The following is a 21,073-nucleotide window of genomic DNA, read 5'->3' as shown; positions in this document are numbered from 1 at the left end:
AAAACATGGGGCGCCTGGGTGGCTCAGTCAGTTAAGCATCTTACTCATAGTTTCTGCCCAGATCATGATCTCGCAGTTTTGTGGGTTTGATCCCCACCTCTGGCTCTGCACACTGACCGTGAGGACCCTGCTTGGGATTCTCTCTCTCTCTCTGCCCTATTCCTGCTCGCATTCTCTCTTCTCTCTAAAAATAAATAAACAAACAAACAACGTACCACTGTAGTGAGTGGCACTGACGAGGGAGAGGGTGTGCACGTGTGGTGGCAGAGGATGGGAAATCTCTCTGTAACTTTCTCTCAATGTGACTGTAAACCTAAAACTGCTCTACAAAAAATAAAGTCTGAAGAAAAAAACACCTGCCAGAGAGTGGACCTCAAATTCAGGAGCTCTGGTTGTCGCAGAAGCTGGAAAAAGGACAGTCTCACCACTCTGGCACTGCTCTGGCTATGAGGAGCTCAGGCATCGAGTGCCATGGCACAGAAGAAATGTCCTGGAGACTCCCAAGGATGTCACTCTTCATGTTTGCAAAGCTGTGAATGAAGAACTTAGCCCCCGATGAGGAATAGCTTTATCCAATAAAGAGTAGAAACCAAAGGAAGGAAGGCACACATTTGGCTGGATGTCTGAAGGAGCGTCGTGCACACATGGTTCCAGTCGCCCTTTCAGACGCCATAGGCCTATGCTTCAGGGTACCCCTGGGCCACATGACCAGTTCTAGCCAATGAGAGGCAAGCGGAAGTCTGTGTGCGAACTTCCGGTCCTCTTCCCAGGCCCAGCAGTGCCTGCGTGTGGGTAGTGTGAGGCCCCGGCTGGAAAGTTCCATCAGGCTGCGCGATGAGGATGCCGCGGTCAGTGTCCAGCTGTCCACCTGGCAGTATTGTGTCACAAGGGAACAAGAAATAAACCTTTGCTGTTCAAAGCGACTTACCTTTTAGAGTTGTCCCCACAGCCCAGTCTACCTTCTCCTGACTGGTGCAGCGAGGGCCCTGCTGGGGTGGGGACGGTTTCTGAAAGAGTCACTAGAAATGTGGCTTAGTAAATGGTCACAGTAGTGCCGTCCCCTTCCTGCAGAAAGGATGAGTCCAATTTGTAGGATGCACACTCTTGCCGAAGGGCTCCACGCAGCCCACAGATCTGCTTTGTTTTGGCCAAGATGAGGTTTAAAGATTTCAACCTGGGGCACGGGCAGTGTGTGATTTATCCCCCTGGTAGCTAGAGTCCCCAGTGCCGCCTGTTCTGGCAGCCTCGCTGGCCTGGCCTGCGAGCCCCGGAGGGCCTTCGGGATTGCAACCCCTGGTGAGTCCATACGTCAAACCCATGGAGAGAGGGCATCGTCGGCGTTACCGTTCTTATTAAATAGACAAGAAAGCAGATGCCCTCAGAGGTCAAGAGGCTGCCACGCAGTGACGCAGCAGGTCAATGGCAGAGCTGGGGCCTGAACCCTGGGCTCTCGAAGCTTCTGTGCAGGGCAGGTTCCCACCGCCCTGCCCCGGAGACAGCTGCCTTCCTCTGCTGCAATCATCCTAGGAGGTTAATCTATTGATTGCAGACTCTATTGTCTAATCAGCCCACACACTGCCTGAGTTTATCACCAAGAAAATTCCCATTTGTTTTTAACAGGAAAATCACACCATCCTGCAATGCCTTGAACCAAACTCTGCAGTCTCGACAAACAGCTTGCCTTTTAAACCCATAAGCTAAACACAAATCTCTCTGCACGCTTTCAGCCAAGCGGGTGCAGCTTTTTCTCTTTGCGTCTGAACTTCTTCGTGATAAAGACAGCCAAGCAGAGGAAATTAAAGAAACAACTACAGCAGAATGGCTCCAGGGTAAACTATTTAGTGTAAAAGGTAAAGTGTGAGAGACTGTGGAGGGGACGATCCCATTTGTATAAACGGAAAACTCAGAAATAGACACGTATTTACAGGTTTTGTGTGTTTTTATATTTATACGTGCAAGCACGTCTCTAAGGATAGGCATGGTACATTATGGTCCTATCTGGAGAGCAGACTGGGTGTGAGGAGTGGGAGGGGCAGGCACTGCAGGCGCCCCCGGCATCGTGCCCCGCTGACCCAACCACCGCCCTCATGACTTGACGTGAGGCGTCACTGGGGCCACCGAGCCTTCTTGGGCCATGCTCTGAGTGGGTGGAAGTGCTCAAGGATGACCACCCCCTGAGAGCCACCATCGGTCAATGACTGATGGGAATCGGTGGAGAAATACACCAAGGCCTGTACCTCTTGAGGAGGGGCAATTCTGATTTCATCATTGTGTGCGCTACACGGTTTCCCAGAGTTCCCTGCGTCCCTGGGCTCTAGGTGCTCACAGTGCAGCCATGTTCTTTTCTGGCTCCTTTCCTTTCCTGTCTCATCTTCCCCCTCCCCGACCCTTCCCAAGTAAATTCTAAACTCTGTCTCAGGGGTGGTTCCTGAGGGAACAATGCTATCTAATACCCATGTTTTCAATGGTGGAAATGCTCAACATCCACAACGTCCAGTGCAGTAGCTACTAGCCACATGTGGCACTTGAATGGAAATTACTTTAAAATGCAGTTCTTTGGTCACACTGACAACACTTCATGTGCCCAGCAGCCACAGGGATGGCATGGAATGGAACATTTCCATCATCCCACGAAGTCCTATTGGACAGTACTGGTTTGCGGTCGGCACTGGTGGAAATGAGTGTAGATTCGTACCATGAACAGCAAGAAGCAAGCAGATGTTTTGAAAGGGGGAAAGGATATGATCTCACCTCTGCGGGTCCCTCTGCTGTCTCTGCGTGGGGTCCGTATGCGAAACGTGATTCTGGCTCAAGTACTCTCCGACATCTGTTACCAAATTTCTCTTTAAGTTTTTTTTTTTTTTTAAGTTTACTTATTTGAGACAGAAAGAGCCTGCAGGAGTGCAAGAGAGAGGTGGGGAGGGTCAGAGAGAGAGGGAGAGAGACAGAATCCCAAGCAGGGTCCACACTGTCAGTGCAGAGCCTGACGTGTGGCTTGATCTCACAAACCGTGAGATCATGACCTGAGCCAAAGTCAGACACTCAACTGACTGAGCCACCCAGGCGCCCCCAGGAACAACATTTTTTATGAAAACAACACTAATAATACTGTAAGTCAAAAATATGGCCTTCCCATATTAGTAATAATTTTCAAATAAGGGAATCAATGATCATTCCAACTCTTTTTCTATATATGCCTGGACAATGGCCTGTTTATGCTGTTATGCTCATTTAATGACAAACATGGCTTCTCCAGTCTGTTTAACTGTAGCAATGCTATTTATGAGGATGATGAAGTTCATGGCCACATACAGTATCTAAATATTGGGTAATTCCGTCTATATGAACTGTCCAGAGACAGAAATCTGTAGACACAGAAAGTGGATTGATTGGTGGTTGCCAGGGGCTGAGGAGACTGAGGAGAAGAAAATGTTCAAACACTGATTGTGGCGGTGGTTACACAGCTCTATGAATATGCTAAAAAATCACTAAACTGCACATTTTATTTATTTATTTATTTTATTTTTTTGTTTATTTCTTTATTTAAAGAGATAGCACAAATGGGGAAGGGACAGAGAGAGAGAGAGGGAGAGTGAATCCCAGGCAGGCTCTGCACCACCATGAGATCATGACCTGAGCCAGAGCCAGATGTTTAACTGACGGAGCCACCCACGTGCCCCAAATTATACATTTTAGATGGGTAAACTGTATGGGAAGTGAATTATGTCTCAATAAAGCTGTTATTAAAAAGACTCAGAGGGGCACCTGGGTGGCTCAGTCAGTTACGCCTCTGGCTTCGGCTCAGGTCATGATCTCACAGTTTATGGGTTCAAGCCCCATGTCGGGCTCTGTGCTGACAGCTCAGAGCCTGGAGCCTGCTTGTGATTCTGTGTCTCCCTCTCTCTCTGCCCCTCTCTCACTTGCACTCTGTCTCTCTTTCTCTGAAAAATAAACATTTTAAAATAATTCGTTAAGGCTGAGAAACACAAAGAAGATCATACGAAATGGATGAGCCCAGAGGGCATTATGCTGAGTGAAATAAGTCAGAGAAAGACAAATACCACATGACTTCACTTATGTGTGGAATCTAAAAACCAAAACAAATGAATAAACCCAAAGCAGAATTAGACCCATAAATACGGAGCAGGAACTGACATGCCAGGTGGGGAGAGTCGGGTGGGGAGATGGGCAGAATGGGCAAAGGGGAGTGGGAGATACAGGCTTCCAGTTGCAGAATGAATAAGTCACAGGGATAAGCACAGCATAGGGAATACAGTCAGTGGTAGCATAGTAGCGTTGCATGGTGACAGGTGGTGGCCACACTTGTGGTGAGCACAGCGTAACATATAGAGTTGCCGAATCACTGTGTTGTACACGTGAAATTAATGTAACGTGTCAACTGTACCTGTAAGGAAGGAAAGAAAGAAGGAGAAATACAAAGAAGGTCTTGCCTACAGTGAGAAGGAGATTTTACGCTATATCTCTACAACTCTGATTTTGGCCACCTCAGTGCTTCTTCTAAGTGTCTACCAGATGTAGACCATAGCTTCCCAGTCCTCTGTGTTAAGAAAGCTCTTCGTAGGTAAGCTTGAACTCTCTAGGTGCTCTTCCTCAGACTATACCATCTGCATGATTTCAAAGGATTCTCTCCCATTTTTCTGGTGGGATAATAGCACCGGAGACAGTCCCTCCCATCGTGAACACGTTTCAACTTTTGCAATTTCCTTCCATACCCTTTCTGCGAAACCAATAGGATTTATCAGTCCTGTGGTGACTCAAGTCATTCTAATTAGCTCGGCTTCAGCTAGTTTGCCTCATCTTCCTGATCTGGATATTCCCTTTCAGGAAAAATCAGAAACTTTGGAGTGCTGAAATGTCATCTCTTTTGACTTATGAGTGCAAAACTTAGTGTCAGAGCCAGCTGACGTATTTGACAGCTTCCGTTCCTGCCGCTGGGAGAGCTCTTTTATTTTTTCCATCTGTACTACGTGAGCGCTCACTGTCTGGGGGCTGTGGGGGGCTGGGGATACCAACGCAAGCTTCTGCCCTCCAGGAGCTGCTGTCTACCTGGTGACATAGGCGAATGTGGAAGAAAGTGTTCTCCTCTGCAATCCCACCCCTGCTCCGCCATTCATTACCTGGGAAGAGAGGAGATCCAGAAATAGAGAAAATAAGAGCTACTTTGGGCTTTGGGGTTCCAGCGGCCTCGTGCTCAGGAGGTATAAGTGGAACTCGTATGTGCAAATATCATAGATATTGGAGAATAGGAGATCAGTGTCAATAATGCGTTGTCACCCTCTCTCAGCCATTCCCACCAGGAGGGGCAGTTGCCAGAGGGACAGTTACACAAGCAGATAGGTTTTGGGTTTTGTAACCCCTCCCCCAGAAAAGTGGGAGGCCAGCGAGGACTGAAAGAAGCTGTGACAGACACCACGAGTTGTCCTGAACCCCGATGCTGTTCAGATATTGAGGTACAAGGTGTTGAGTTCCAGGGAGTGAATCGTGATCGTTCTGATCCAGCTGCGGTGACCCTGTCCTTTGCCAGGGCGCGGTTTAGGGGTGCCATGTCACCCAGTTCTGCCCAATGAGTTGTTAAGGAGAAGAGTTCTAGAAAGATTCTTTCTCCTTGAAACAGAGCAAAGGACCACTCCTCCCTGCTTTGGATGCAGTCATGGGAGAATGTGATACTTAGTGCCAAGCAAATATTTTATGACTAAGAGCAGGAAGCCAAAAGAACAGCAAAGAAATAGCCTGTCTACTTCCAACCTTCTTGTCACATGAGATGATTCAATCCATATTTTTAAGCCACTTGACATGCAGCCAAAAGCTTTCTAATTAATACAGACCCGACCTAGGGATCCCAGAGGAGGTTGTGTCTCACCTCCTGGGTGGAATCCCATGGCAGGAGCAAGACCCTAGAAAAAACATGGCCCCTCTGTCTGTGGCAAAGGGGCCTCGGGCAGCCAGGCCCAAGTGTGCCCCATGTCTGAGGGTGGCAGAGGTGGACAGTGTTTTAGGAAGCCCCACAGGTGTTCTCTTTATCTCCCTTAAAAAATAACTATCAGGGCACCTGGGTGACTTGGTTAAGCATCCAACTCGATTTTGGCTCAGGTCATGATCTCATGGTTTGTGAGTTCGAGCCCCAAGTTGGGTTCCATGCTGGCAGTACAGAGTCACCTTGGGATTCTCTCTCTCCCTCTCTGCCCCTACCCTGCTCGTGCTCTCTCTCTCTCTTACAAAATAAATAAGCTTTAAAAATAACTATTAAAGGATCAACCACATTGCACAAATTTGTCTACACTTTTTTGGAAACCTTTTATTTATTTATTTATTTATTTACTTACTTATTTATTTATTTAGAGAGTGCACAAGCACATGTGCAAGAGTGGGGGAGGGGCAGAGGGAGAAGGAAGGAGGTCATCTCCGGCAGGCTGTACACCCATCACAGAGCTCGACGCAGGGCTCCATCTCACGATGCTAAGATCGTGACCTGAGCTGAAATCAAGTCTGGTGCCTAATTGACTGAGCCGTCCAGGTGCCCCTGACTACGTTTCAACAAAGCCAAGTAAATGTTGGGGTTGGCACTGGTTCTAAGGACCAGCATTTGGGAACAGCACATGGAGGACACATCCTAGTGATCAATTTCCAGCTCACTGCAGCAAAGACTCTCGGTGGTCTCCCAACATCCATTGTCCCTTTTTCCATAGTAATAGAAACCCTGATTTTTAGCTGGACCTATGGAAAGACCACATTTCCCAGCCTCCCTTGCAGTTAGGTATGGCAATTGGCTATGTTCCAGCTGATGAGGTGTGAACAAAAGGGTCCCATGGCAGCTACCAGGGGCCTACTTTAAAAGAGAGCAGGCACCTACCATGGTGGGTTTTTCTTCTTCCTCCCTTTCCTCTCCTGCTGCCCAGAATTCTGATGTGGTGGCTAGAATCCTGATTAGCCTACACCATGGATGGAAGGTCACGCCCTGGGGGTTGGGGAGCAGTGAGATGAAAGGAGCCTGGATCCTTGAGGACTTTAGTAAGCACCACAGCCCCACCAGCTCCGGACTGCCCTGCCCTGACTTTTACATGAGAGAAGCAAATTTCCATCTTCGTAAACTACTGTGATTTAGAATCTTTCTTTACGACAGCTGCACATAATCCTCTTTGATACATGTGGCCACCAGCCATACTGTGAGAAAGCCCCAGGTCAGGCCAGCCAGGATCTAGGCTATTCAAGATGGAGGATGGCTGGGGTGCCTGGGAGGCTCAGTCAGTTGACCAACTTCGTTTCAGGTCATGATCTCGTGGTTCACAGGTTCAGGCCCCTCATCAGGCTCTGTGTTGACAGCTAGCTCAGAGCCTGGAGGTTGCTTCGGATTTTGTGTCTCCTTCTATCTCTACCCCTCCCCCACTCGTGCTTTGTCTCTCAATAATAAATGTAAAAAAAAAAAAAAAGATGGAGGACGGCCATGGTAATTTTCTCCCATTATTGACTCATATCCTCTGCCCGCTGTGATCACATGTATAATAACTCATTTTGTCTGACTTCTCTATTTCTCTGCATGTATCATTTTTCTTTCTGTTTTCTGTGGAGAGCAGTTCATCAAATGTTTCAAGCCTTTAAAAAAAATATGCAGTAGAAATAGAAGTTGTTACCAAACAGATACAAGTGGCGGAGAATCTCATTATAACCATGCATGAAGTGAAAAGCAAAGGGGTATAAAGAATCAAGTTTCTAAAAAGAGCCCATAAAAGGCCCTACTGTTCTCTTGTCTGTGGCTCCTTCCGCTTTCTCTGGGGTAAATGGCATTCCTTGTGCAAGTCCCTTCTCCGTGGTGGATGTGCACATCTGTTATTTCTGTTCTAGAAGACAGTGTGTCTCTTCAGGTCACAAAAGTCCATTGTTGTTCAAGTTATGAGGAGAAGAGTCTGAATCTATCATGAGCATTTTCCAATACATAACACTTTTCTGTCATCTTTCTAGTCAAACGGTTCTGTGAACTAGTTCGGAAAGCAGATTTCTGGTACAACATTCCGTCCTCTGTTCTTAGACCTGTTTCATGGAAGGAAACAAATATACTGACCAAATATAACCACAAGACCCATTCCACAAATTGGGTGTTGAGATTTTCACAGTAACGCATTAGATTATGTTAAGAACCTCAGTAAGACAGTCCATAGAAATAATAATCATCTGTGGGGTTTAAGAGCCTAATAAATTATAACCCTCCTTCTACCCAAGTTTAAGACCAACTGAAAAATAAATTTGGGAGTCTAACAAATGGAGATAGAAATAATCAGCGTTGTTACCGGTGAGATGGTTGAAGAATGTGGCCTTACATCCAGGGGCCGACAGACTTCCCAATATATTCTCATCAACTTGAACTGAAGAGTGGGCTCTGCTATTTCTGGATTGGTGCCCACCCACCCCGTAAGCTTCTCTCATAATGGAGAGCGAACCAGGGTGGACCCCTCCTGTGGGCAGACAAATCTGGAAGAGAAACAACTCAAAAACCCCGAGCCAAGCATACTCACCTCCTTCTTCCAAATTCACCAATTAGATGCGTCATTGTTTCCGTGGGGAGAGCCGGTTAGTGGGCTGGGGGCCTGGGCCGAAACTGGCCTCGTATGCGTGTCCTTTTCCCTCTTGCAGCAGACCCGCTCTTGCGTCATCTCTGCCCGCCAGGACACACACTTAAGGCTGACTCGTGACCGCCCACATGAACATCTTTTTTCCCAAGGGCTTTCTCCAAACTATGGAAGCAAATGCACACAACCAGTGACTGATGGGGGTTGATAAATTCCCAGCTAGCTCCCTTGCCTACATCACATAGATAACTGAGGGGCACGTTCTATGCTGCTTCCCAGAACTTTCTGGTAGGATGCAGTCTCTGTCACCTACAGTGATGCCCTGTTCGACACCACACTCTATTGGCTGCCTTCCTTCCCTGTCTCACCTCCCCCACGTCCCCGGTGCTTTGAGGGGGTTACCATCCATGTAAACTGCTTTTCTCATCTGGTCATCTCGATGTCTTCTAGAACGGGGATCAGCAACCTTTTTTCTGTAAAGAACCAGATAGTGACGATTTTAGGCATTGCAACTACTCAGCTTCAGCGTGGTGGCACACGAGCAGACATCGACTCAAAGACAATACATTGTAAAAAGTAGGCATGGCTTTGTGCCAATAAAGCCTTTTATTTACAGAACCAGGCAGTGGGCTGGGTCTGATTGGTGGCCAGGCCATAGTTGGCCGACGCCTGATCTAGGGGAAACGGGCTCCATCGCCCTCTGTGTTAGTTCTCTAGAGCTGTGTCACGTGTTGCCACACGCTCATTTAGCCGTTTAAACACAAATTTCTTATCTCGCCATTTCCAGGAAGTGCACAACGCTGGCATTACCTTGCGTCTGAGGGAAGAAAAACCTCTATCTCCTTTAAGCCGTTTTTTGGGGATTTGCTTTATATACAACTTAGTAACTTAACGGTTGGAGAGGGACTCCCTAACGTTTCCTGGGTCATCTTGTAGTTAGAGATTGGGAATGCAAACCGAGCTCTCCGAGGCTACAGTTTGCTTGGGGCGAATCGCTCATGTCTTTGAATTGGAAAGTGGGAATGTTCCTTTAATTGGGAGATGAAAATGTCTTTTGATCTCATGGACTTAAGTCAGGTCTTTATTTCACACATTCTCTTTAGATTCCAGCTCCCAGCCTCTGGAAAGCTCTTTTTGTTATTGCTAATAAAGATAATATGTATGAGGAGTGAACTACCTTCCATAGTTGAACCTCAGTGATTAGAGATTTTTTTTCTTCAGATTTTTTAAAAGTTTATTTGCTTGAGAGAGAGCGATGGGGGAGACGGGGAGAGAGAGAGAGACTATCAATCCCAAGCAGGCTCTACACTGTCAGCACAAAGCCCAATGTGGGGCTCAAACCCCCACAGAATCGTGAGATGGTGACCTGAGCCAAAGTCGGACATTTAACCGACTGAGCCACCCAGGTGCCCTGAACCTCAGTCCTTAGAATTAGGACAATTTTTGGAGTCTAATTTAACTTGTGTGTGTGTGTCTGTGTGTGTATGTTTTATTGTTAGAACTATATGTGACACATGCACATTGTGAGAAATGAGGACCAGAAAGGAGCTACAAAATGAGAGGCAAAGTTTTGTCTCCCCCCAACAGACCTAACTCCCACTACCTGCTACATTATAGATCTTTCCAGAATGCTGTTTCTACATATACAATAATATATACACATGTCCATTCTATCACAAATAGAAATATACTACACGTGTTGTTTGCATTTACTGTGTCTTATATCACATCATCACATATAAGATCCCAACTCATTTATTCAATGGCTATAGAGTATTTCGTTGTATGGATGGAGAATAGTTCATTTAACTGGTGTTTCCTTATTATTGGACAGTTTTTATTTTTTAATGCAAATAATTCTACAATGTACATCCTTGATCCTTTTCCCTTGCCTCCATAGTACAAGTTCCTACATGTGGACCTGCTGGGTCATAGAGCATTGTCCAGCTTTCATTTTCAGAGAGATAGCCAAAGTGCTCTGCGAAGAGATGGCCCAAAACTGGTCTCTCCCAGAAGTAGGTGAGAATGTGTAGGTGTCTTCTTTGCCAGGATAGCTGTTAACAAATTGGTGGATTTTTGCCGATCTGATATTTTTTAGAAAAAGTATTTTCTTGATGTTTTAATCTGCATTTTAAAAGTATAAGTGAAAGTAAACCTTTGGTCACTATTTTTTGGCCATTGGGATTTCTTGTTCTGAGAACTGCTTATTCATGTCTGGTCCCATTTTTCTGTCAGGTTCTTCATCTTTTTCTTACTGATTTATAAGAGCCTTTTGCATCTTTGGGAAATTAGTCATAAGTCCTGTATTTTGAAAAGTTTTCACTAGTATGTGTTGTCTTTTAACTCTATTTATGCAAATTTTCCCTACAGGAGCTTTTTTGGTTTTTGTTGAAATTTATTCATCTTTTCCTACATCTCTTCTTAGTCTTGTGTCCTGCATAGAAAGGTTGTCCCCATGATTGCAAATGAATCCCCCCAAATTTTAGTGTTGAATTTTTTCCCCATATACAGTAAACATTAGTTTCCGAGCATAATTCATTCCAGAAACATGCTTGTAATCCAAAGCACTTGCATATCAAAGCAAATTTCTTTTTTTATAATAGTTTATTGTCAAATTTGTTTCCATATAACACCCAGTGCTTCTCCCCACAAGTGCCCCCCACATGACCCTCCCCCCTCCCCCTTCAGTCCATGGTTCGTCTCCAGTATCCAGTAGTCTCCCTTGATCTGTGTCCCTCACTCTTCCCCGCGCTCTTTCCCCCTTCCTTTCCCCATGGTCCCCTGCCAGGTTTCTCCTGTTAGACCTATGAATGCAAACATATGGTATCTATCCTTCTCTGCCTCACTTTTTTCGTCAAAGCGAATTTCAAGAACCATTGGCTCAGTTGTGATCATGTGATGTTCAGTGTCATGTACTACTCGTATTATAAGACATCGCACATTTATCAAGTTAAAATTTATTAGAAATACCTGCTCGTCTTGCGGAACACTCGCAGAATAAGTAACTCTAAATCCAAGGGTTTACTGTATATCTTGGTTCTCTGGTGTAAGAGGAGACAGAAGTTTCATCTTATTTCCTCCAAGTGACTAGACAGGTATTGCAAACTCATTTTTTGAATAATCCATCTTTTCTTGTCTTGATTTCATATGTGACTGTCATCGTGTTTCCAATTCTTATATGGATTTGGGTCTGTTTCCAAACCCTGTTCTGTTCTTTTCAAGTTATTCTTGGTCCAGAAATCAAACTGTTTTAATTATTTTTGCGTTATAACATATTTTACTATGTAGTAAAACTAATAGCCAACCCCTTACCCATTAATCATCCCCCCCCCTCCAGCATTCTGGCTATTCCCACGTGCTTATTTAACCCAATCAATGTTGACTGGGCAACTACTAAGCACCAGACAGTGGTCTAAGCACTGGCGATACAGCAGTGACCAGAACAGGGAAAATTTCTGCCCACATGGTGCTTACATTCTGGCTGCATGAGAGAGAAAGACAAATAAAATCAGTCAAATACCTACAATGTCAAAGGGTGATAAGTGAGATGGCGAAAGACAAGATAGGGAAGGAAGATAGGAAGTGCAGGAAGTACAAAACCAGGTGATCAAAACAGGCTTCACTGAGAAAACGGCAGTTGAGGTAAGAAAACTAAGTGCACAGATAAGCAGAAGTAACATGTGCAAAGGCCCTGAGACAGGAGGCCTGTGTGCCTGGAGCAAAGCATGTGAGAGAGAGAGAAAAGGAAATGAAGTCAGAAGTAACAGGGAGTAATCAAATAGGTCTTTGTGAGGAAATAAAGATTTGGGCTGTTTCTCTGAGCAAGGTGGGGACCCACTGGTCATATGGAGCAAAGGTGTGTCATAAGCGGACTTAAAGTTCCAAAAACTGATACTATGGGTATTATGGTTCGAATAACATTGAAATCTCACATTAATTTACAGAGGATGACATCTTTTTTGTTGTTGTTGTAAGTAATCACTACACCCAGTGTAGAGCTCTTACTCACAACCTCAAGATCAAGACTCACGTGCTCTACTGAATGAGCCAGCCAGGCACCCCAGAGGTTGATATCTTAAAAAGTCTGTGTGCTCATATCCAAAAGTAGGATATGCAGCAGTATTCTAAATGCACAACGTGACACATTGATTTACTTCTTGGAATGTATTCTACAGATACAGCTGTATATGTGCAAAATGACTTCCATACAAGTGTTGTCTATGATACCATTAGGTTGGAAACAATGCCAACACCCAGATATCTACCAGTATAGGACTGCCTAAGTAAATTTTGACATGTGCAAGGGGCGCTTGGCTGACTGAGTCAGTCAAAAATGTGATTCTTGCTTGGCCTTGGGGTTGTAAGTTGGAATCCCATGGTGGCTGTAGAAATTACTTAAAAATAAAATCCTTAGGGGCTCCTGGCTGGCTAAGTACAGCATGTGACTCTTAATCTTGGGGTTGTAAGATTGAGCCCCATGTTGAGTGTAGAGATTTCTTAAACATAAAATATTTAAGGGGTGCCTGGGTGGCTCAGTTGGTTAAGCGTCCAGCTTTGGTTTAGGTCATGATCTTGAGGTTCATGGGTTCAAGCCTTGCATCAGGCTCTGTGCTGATGACTCAGAGCCTGGAGCCTGCTTCAAATTCTGTGTCTCCCTCTCTGTCCTTCCCCTGATCATTCTCTCTCTCTCTCTCTCTCTCTCTCTCTCTCTCTCTCTCTCACACACACACACACACACACACACACACAAAGAAACATTGTTAATATTTTTTAATAAAACATTTCAAAATAAGTTTAAGAAATTTTGACACAAACACACAATGGAATGATATGCCACTACAAAAGAGTAAGGAGAATCTTTACCTACTGATTCAGAATGATCATGTAGATGAACTAAGAATAAAAGCAAGGTAGAGAGAATGGTGTGTGGAGTATGCTGCTTTTTGGGTTAAAAAAAAGGAACTATATATTATGTATGAATTTACTTTGGTAGGGGTAAAATGTCTCTGTAAGGATACATAAGAAACTGCTAACAATAGTTCCCACTAGCGAGGGGCACCTGATAACTGGAAGACAGGGATATAAATGACAAGGATATTTTCTATCTTTGGACTACTGAACCATATGCGTATACTACCCATTCAAAAAGAATATAAATATACATTTCAGTGACATTGACTATGTATTTATATTAGGGTCGTTTTGGAACTATATTTGACAGTGACTCAGATAGAATTAGTAGAGATCTAAATCATATGCAATGACCTATATTATGTACCTTTACCCGGCCAGTTGTAATAAGTGCACAAATAGACAAATGCGAGACTATATAGACAATGTGCTCATTTCTCTGCCAAAAAAAAAATATTTGGGGAGAAGAAAACCAGGCACAAAAGGCGATGTCTGCATTATCACAGTGCAGGTGAGCCAGGAGAGCTGTCTCTTGGCCCGGCAATTACAGACTGAGGCCTGTGCGGAGTAAGTAGGCTGTGTCGTGTATTGAAAAATGATGGATCCTACAGATAAAAGAAAAATGAATCCAGAAAGGGATCAGGAGCGTAGGATGGAGACCTAGGATGAAAGTGGGGTATACAGATCTGAGCTGGATGGTTAGGAAGGCTCCCTAAGACCTTCGGGGAGGATGTGCAGATGGGGAGTGAGCAGCCATCCTGCTGTTTGAGAGAAGAGCCTTCCAGGCAGAGGGGACATTCCTGCAGCAGGTGCTTTCCTAGCCTATTGAAGAGACAGCAAGGAAGCCAGTGTGGCTGGAGTAGATGGAGGTGGGGGGCACAGGTGGTAGGGAGGAGACAGGGGATGCCACAGGGTGCTGTCAGCTCTGCTAAAGACACTGCCTTACCATGACGGGAAACCACTGGAGGACGTCCAGTGAAAGAGTGGAATCGGTTTTTATATCTTAAGAGCATTCCTCTGGTTGGCGTGCAGACCACCAGCTGTGGGGAGTCAGGGGTAGAAGCCAGTGCCAGAATGATTCTGTTATTCCTCCCTTGACTCCATGGAGCATATTCTCAGAGCTATTCAAAGTAGATGCGTGCGAAGACGCTACATTCAACACAGAAGCACAGTCCTTCAAAGCCTGTTTTCTCCCCGTGATAAGAATAGTGCACATTGACAGCAGAACACTTGAGAAAAACAGAAAAAACATGCATGCGAAAGAAGATTTACCAATATGGTGCCTCCCCGACACAACTACTGTTTACATTTTGGTGTGTTTCTCTCTCATCCATGGGGCTTCGCGTAGCTGGGTTCATAGTATGCAAACACATATTCCACTTGATCTTGTAAGTAGTAAAATGAGCATTTTGCCACTAAAAGATTTATTCTAATGAAAGCATGGCATTCTGTTTTATGACTGTATAAAAATTAACTCAACCCATCCCAAAATAAGGCATCAATGAAGACTTGTAGGCACGAATTTTGGTGTGCAGTTTAGATTTGCTTTCCCTAGGACACATTCCGGAGATTCAACTAACAAGTCAAACACAGGATGTATTTTAGGGTTTTGATATTCTTTGTCAGATTGTTTCCCCAAAAGATTGTACCTCTATAAATTCCCCTAAGTTTGCTGATTCATAAACCACCTTTAAGAAAAAATATCCGGGGCGCCTGGGTGGCTCAATTGGTTAAGCCTCCGACTTCGGCTCAGGTCAGATCTCATGTTTGTGGGTTCGAGTCCCGCGTCAGGCTCTGTGCTGACAGCTAGCTCAGAGCCTGGAGCCTGCTTCCGGTTCTGTGTCTCCTTCTCTCTCTGCCCCTCCCCCTCTCATGCTTTGTCTCTCTCTGTATCAAAAATAAATAAAACGTTTAAAAAAAAAAGAAAAAATATCCTTCATTAGCATCATCCTCTTAAAATTTATTTTTTTAAAGAGATCATCTTTTTTTTTAATGTGTATTTATTTTGAGAGAGAGCATGCAAGCAGGGGAGAGGGGAAGAGAGAGAGAGAAAATATTTTTTTAAGTTTATTTATTTATTTTGAGGGGGGGAGAGGGAGAGAGGGCATAACTTGGGGAGGGGCAGAGAGAGAAGGAGAAAGAGAATCCCAAGCAGGCTCCAGGCTGTAAGTGCAGAGGCTGACATGGGTCTTGATCTCACAAACTGTGAGATCATGACCTGAGCCAAAATCAAGAGTCAGATGCTTAACCAACTGAGCCACCCAGGTGCCCTGAGGGAGAGAATCTTAAGCAAGCTCCATGCTCTGTGCAGACCCTGACACGGAGCTCAAGCTCACGAACCATGAGATCATGACCTGAGCCTAAATCAAGAATCAGATGCTTAACTGACTAAGCCACCCAGGCGCCCTGAGAAAAATTTATTTTTTAAATGAGAAAGTGTCAGAATTTCATACATCATATGCACAGCAGAGAGGGTGAAAAATAAGATTCTGAGTATGAAAGAGTCATTGGAATTTTTAGACCAAAGCTGTAGTTAAATTGTGGTCCAGTTCAAGGAATCCATATGAAACCAAATGCATGTTGGGTATGCTTTATGGGCATAGAAGGAGCCATCACTAAATATATGTGGTTGCTAAGAGACTGAACTGGGGACTAAGACATTCTCAAATTGAGTTATTCTAGGACTAGCTTTCTCTGCTTTCTAAATGGTATGGTATGGAGACATTTGTGACAAATTGGTGTTCAGCCAGAGGGAAAGAAATATGTAGAAAGATGAAATAAGGAGTAGGAAGATGTGGGTTCTAGAGCAATTCATTACTTCCTTACTCTGGGTCAATCACTTGACCCTTTGAGTCATGTAAAGCAGGAATAATATTGCCTGTCTCCTCTCGTCTACCTCACAAAGCTTTTATGAAGATCAAATACGCTAATAAATGGCAAAGTGATATACAACCATAGGCTGTTATTGCCAGTCTGAAGTCTCAGGTGTGGCTTCAGCTACTTACACATAATGACGTGCTTTAATTTCTCTCACTGGGTTTGTCTTGCGTTCAGTTATAGCAGATTCAACAGTCTGCTTGGGGGGAAAAACCATTCTGAAAGGAAAGTGTGGTGATGTGGGTCCAATCAGAGCCCCCCATGAGACCGAAATTTCCTATAATGCTTCTATCCCATTCATCTATGTGAAGAAGTGTTCAGAACCCCCTGTGTTAGGAGACAGAATGATAACACCCTGTTTTGTCATGTTTCTTAATGGAGTATTATAGATGAGGGCAAGATAGAGGCCCATGTAGGAATTTCTTTCTTTCCTTGCTCGGAGCCTGTCCCACACCCATCTTGCTATTCCATTCCCACTCTGAGCTGCTGGGCAAGCTACACCTCGTCCCTGGAATCTCAGAAAAGTCATCTCTTCTAGATCTTTCTCTTAAGCCATCATGTTGGCCCAAACCTCCGTCAGCACCCAATACAACGCTGTCTCGTTGGATACGAGTATGCTCTTCTCCACTCCCAGCAGGCTTGTGTTCTCTGAATAAAGGCGTGGATGAATTTTCTGGGGTACATGTCATGAAAGGAGGTGAACACATCCCTGACAGAAACGAAGCCATTATGTACTCTGTTTCCAGAAACATCTCTCTGCATAGATGCATGACTATATACTTAAATGTGTTTATGCATACATATAAGCAGTATTCTCCTGGTAACGCAAAGTGTGGAGAATAATAACGAGTCGAGGTTACTGAGGCCTGATACTAATCATGCCGGGCTCTTATGTTGAAATGGAATTGGAGTATAGTCAGCGAAGCAGGGGATTTTAAAAATCTGGTCCCCCTGAATCCTCTCGCAGAAATCTAATTCAGTGATCCCCAGTTGTCTGATGATTCTATAGCAATGGAAATACTAATAAATACTGATGTCTGGGAGCCACCCCCAGAGATTTGGATTTCATTCATCTGTGGCAGGACTTGGGCGTCTGTATGTTCTGACAGCTCCCTGGGGGACTGTGACACGCAGCCCGGCTGACCACCACGCCTCTGAGGCATCTGGGGTTGAGATGACAGATCTACCTAATTAAACCTCAAGGCCGAACGCACTGGACTTTCTGGACATCTGTGTAAAGCCTTTCGCTCTCGCTCTCTCAGTCTCTCACCCCCTCGTTCCCTTGCTCTCTCGCTCTTTCTTCTATTTATTCCATAAATTGCTTTGGAATGACTCTGCTGTTTTTCAGCCAGTCACGTGAGAAGTCAGAGCCCCGACGGTTCACATGGAAGCCTCCTGGAGTGCTTAGCACCCAGGACACCATGCCGTCAACCATGAACTATGAAACACAGCCAGGAGGGTTCCTTTCCTCTCTCAGCCTGTGTTATGTGGGTGGCCCTATTAATGGGAGGGGACACAAGAGCAAACACTGACATACTGACATTTGCCAGACCCTCTAGAGCTTTCTGTCTCAGGATCAGGCATAAGCCGAGTGGGTACCATCTGACTCTCATGTGGGGCATGCCGCGTGGCCAAAAACTATCCTGTGATTCTCTGACCAGACAGTTCCCGCCTTCTGATCATTAATCCCAGGATACTAAGGAGCCGTGGCTCTTGGGGCAGGGTGACATTTGGACTGAGGTGTCCCAGCATCGGTGACAGAAAGGCCACCCTTGAATGAGATGAGTCACAGTGGTACTTCTTCCAAAGCCAACCTCTGACTGTAAATTCCCAGAGGGCTGGGTTCCTGTTTCCCGACTCTCCCAGCCTCCCATGTGGAGCTGGTCCTCCCCCGGATGCCTAGGGAGTGTGTATTTTGTAATGTTTATTCATTTTGAGAGACAGAGCATGAACAGGGGAGAGGGACAGAGGGAGAGACAGAATCTTTTTTTTTTTTTTTAGTTTTTAATGTTTTAAATTTATTTTTGAGAGAGAGAGAGACAGAGAGACAGAGAGATGAACAGGGGAGAGGCAGAGAGAGAGGGAGACACAGAATCCGAAGCAGGCTCCAGGCTCTGAGCTGTCAGCGCAAAGCCTGATGCAGGGCTTGAACTCATGAACCGTGTGAGATCATGACCTGAGCCAAAGTTAGACTCTTAACCGACTGAGCCACCCTGGGGCCCCAAACTCAGTGAGTACTTATAGAGCAAATGCCCTCCAGCGCCTTAATATTCCAACAAACCACTGGAGCCCCAGGATTTGCTTATTTACACCATCAGAAGTGGTTAACCTAGAGACACACAAGCCCCGAGGTTTCTCTCGTTTCCCTTCCTAGAACGGCAAGATATGAACCACAAGAGCCCAAGACACAGGATTGAAGTAACATAGGTGCCTCTCTGGTGTCATGTTGCTCTGGGTCAGGACTGTGCCCTCCTGGAGTGTACTGATGAACCCGGAGGTCACAGAAGGCTTTGTTTGGCTCGTGGGCCCCCAGGATCCCTTGGGAGCCATCCCCCTGACAGCTGGCACGTCACATGATTCTGATGCACCGTCCTTCTAAAGCTCTGCGCTGACTTCACCCAGAGTGGCGTTACCCAGGGAACTGATTTGCTGGGTACTCCACTCGATGTTGATTACGACCCTCAGGGCCTCAGCCATCAAGAGGATGAAAGAAGGAAAAATCTCATGCGATCATGATACTTTTCAGAAAACATCAAGCAGAGAAATTGTGCTATGCCTTTTCTCTTGGTGTCTTAGTTCCATTTTATTCCTGTTATTTCTTCTATCATTATTGCCAAGAGGAAGAGTTATGGGAGAGTGATGTTCCCCCGCCTATGCAAGCGGAAGGAGTTAATCCTAAGGCTTCTGCTGGAAGGAGGCCCTATCTATGTCTGTTTTCACTGGAAGGTTCTCAAAGCAAGATAATGAGGATTTCTCGGGGCTTTGATGTCCCCCTTCCTCCCCTCTGTAAAAATCAGCTGATCCTCACACAGATATATTTGCGTAATTCCACGCCATGCATACATTTCATGGAGCCTTTTCCTACAACAGCATTGCTTGCTAACTCTGGAACATGCCACCCGCCTGACAGAGAACATGACGTTAAATTGCGCAGGCTAGGCTGACTCAAAGCCACGTGTGGCAGGGCTGAGCAGGAGAGGGCCAGGAGAGGCCTCTCGACCTCCGAACACATTTCTGAATTTTTAGCTCTTAAGTTCTGGTTTTGCGTTCGATTTGGGGTTTAATCATCTGCCAGCAATATGCCAGCACTTTTGCAGAGGAGGAGGCTAATGAGTTTAAGGAAACTCTGCCTTGATGAGTTTTCGGAAAGCGGTCAGCCAGAGCATTACTTTCTGTCTGATGCTGAATTTGCCTCCTTGATCTTTAGCTTCTAAATCAGCCTAAATTCAGAGATGTATATAGGTTTGGAGACATTGCTAATGGTGATAAAACTAATGACATTTATCAAACCTCCTTCCCTTATGAACCAGGCATCATATGCATGAAAAGCCCACCCCAGGGACAGGGGCAAAAGCACAGGAGAAGGACTCAAGAGACCCCCGCCACGCGTCTGACTCTTGATTTCTGCTCACATCATGATCTCACGGTTTGTTAGCTCGAGACCCGCTTTGGGCTCTGTGCTGACAGTATGGAGCCTGCTTGGGATTCTTGTCTCCTCCTTGCTCTCTGCCCCTCCCCCCTCAAAATAAATAAGCATTAAAACAAGAGAGAGAGACCCAGGTCCTAGCCTTGATCCTGCCACTCACTAGCTGTGCTATTTGGGGTACCTTTCTTCACTGTAAAGGCGTGTGTCAAGCAGCGTGATCTTGCTCTAGTTTCTTCCACCATCTTCGGTTCTAAATAGATACAAATTTCCAAAACTCACTTGGCCACATTTGACAAAATGCAAACAAGAAAAAAGAAGGAAAAGAGAGATGAAAAAGAACCAAACGAGTAATTCGAGGCTTCCTTCCTTTGGCTATTCTTTGAGTTCGGTAACGATCATTTTCCCTCTTGTCATTTGGTGGGAGGGATAGAAATCTGGACAAAATCAGAAATGAAAGGACACAGACAGCAGAGACACAGGAAGGGGAGAGGCAGAGAGGAAGAGCCAAATAGCGCGCTGACCGAAGCCTCGCCTCCCGAGCCTGCCACTCCCCTCCCTGGCCAGTGGCCCTGGGAACCACGGCAGAGTGCAGCCGTGAGATGGCGCGCGCTGGCCCAGCAGGAATTCCCAATCTTCTAAGCCACGCTAGCCCTCACGTCAACAAACATGGAGAGGAAACCTCTCGTATATAAGGAACAACAGGCCTCAGCAGCAGCCGGGGTGGCTCCGATGGTTGAGCTTCCGACTTCAGCTCAGGCCATGATCTAGCAGTGCATGAGTTCAAGGCCCGCGTAGGGCTCTGTGCTGACAGCACAGAGCCAGCTTTGGATCCTCCATCCCCCTCTTGCTGTCCCTCCTCCAGCTCATGTTCTCTCTCTCTGTCTCTGTCTCAAAAATTAAAAAAAAATTAAAATAAAAAAAGGAACAATAGACCTTTAGAAACTTGCATGGAGATGTGAGAGTCAAGATGTTAACACAGAAAACAATCTCAGGAAGTAGAGAATCAAGTGCACGAGTGTGTGGGACGGACAGAAGGCCCCAGGGGCCGTCAGAGAGC

The sequence above is a fragment of the Suricata suricatta genome, chromosome X (assembly GCF_006229205.1).
Source record: "Suricata suricatta isolate VVHF042 chromosome X, meerkat_22Aug2017_6uvM2_HiC, whole genome shotgun sequence".
Classification (NCBI taxonomy): Eukaryota; Metazoa; Chordata; class Mammalia; order Carnivora; family Herpestidae; genus Suricata; species Suricata suricatta.
Note: the sequence above shows the minus strand (reverse complement) of the source record.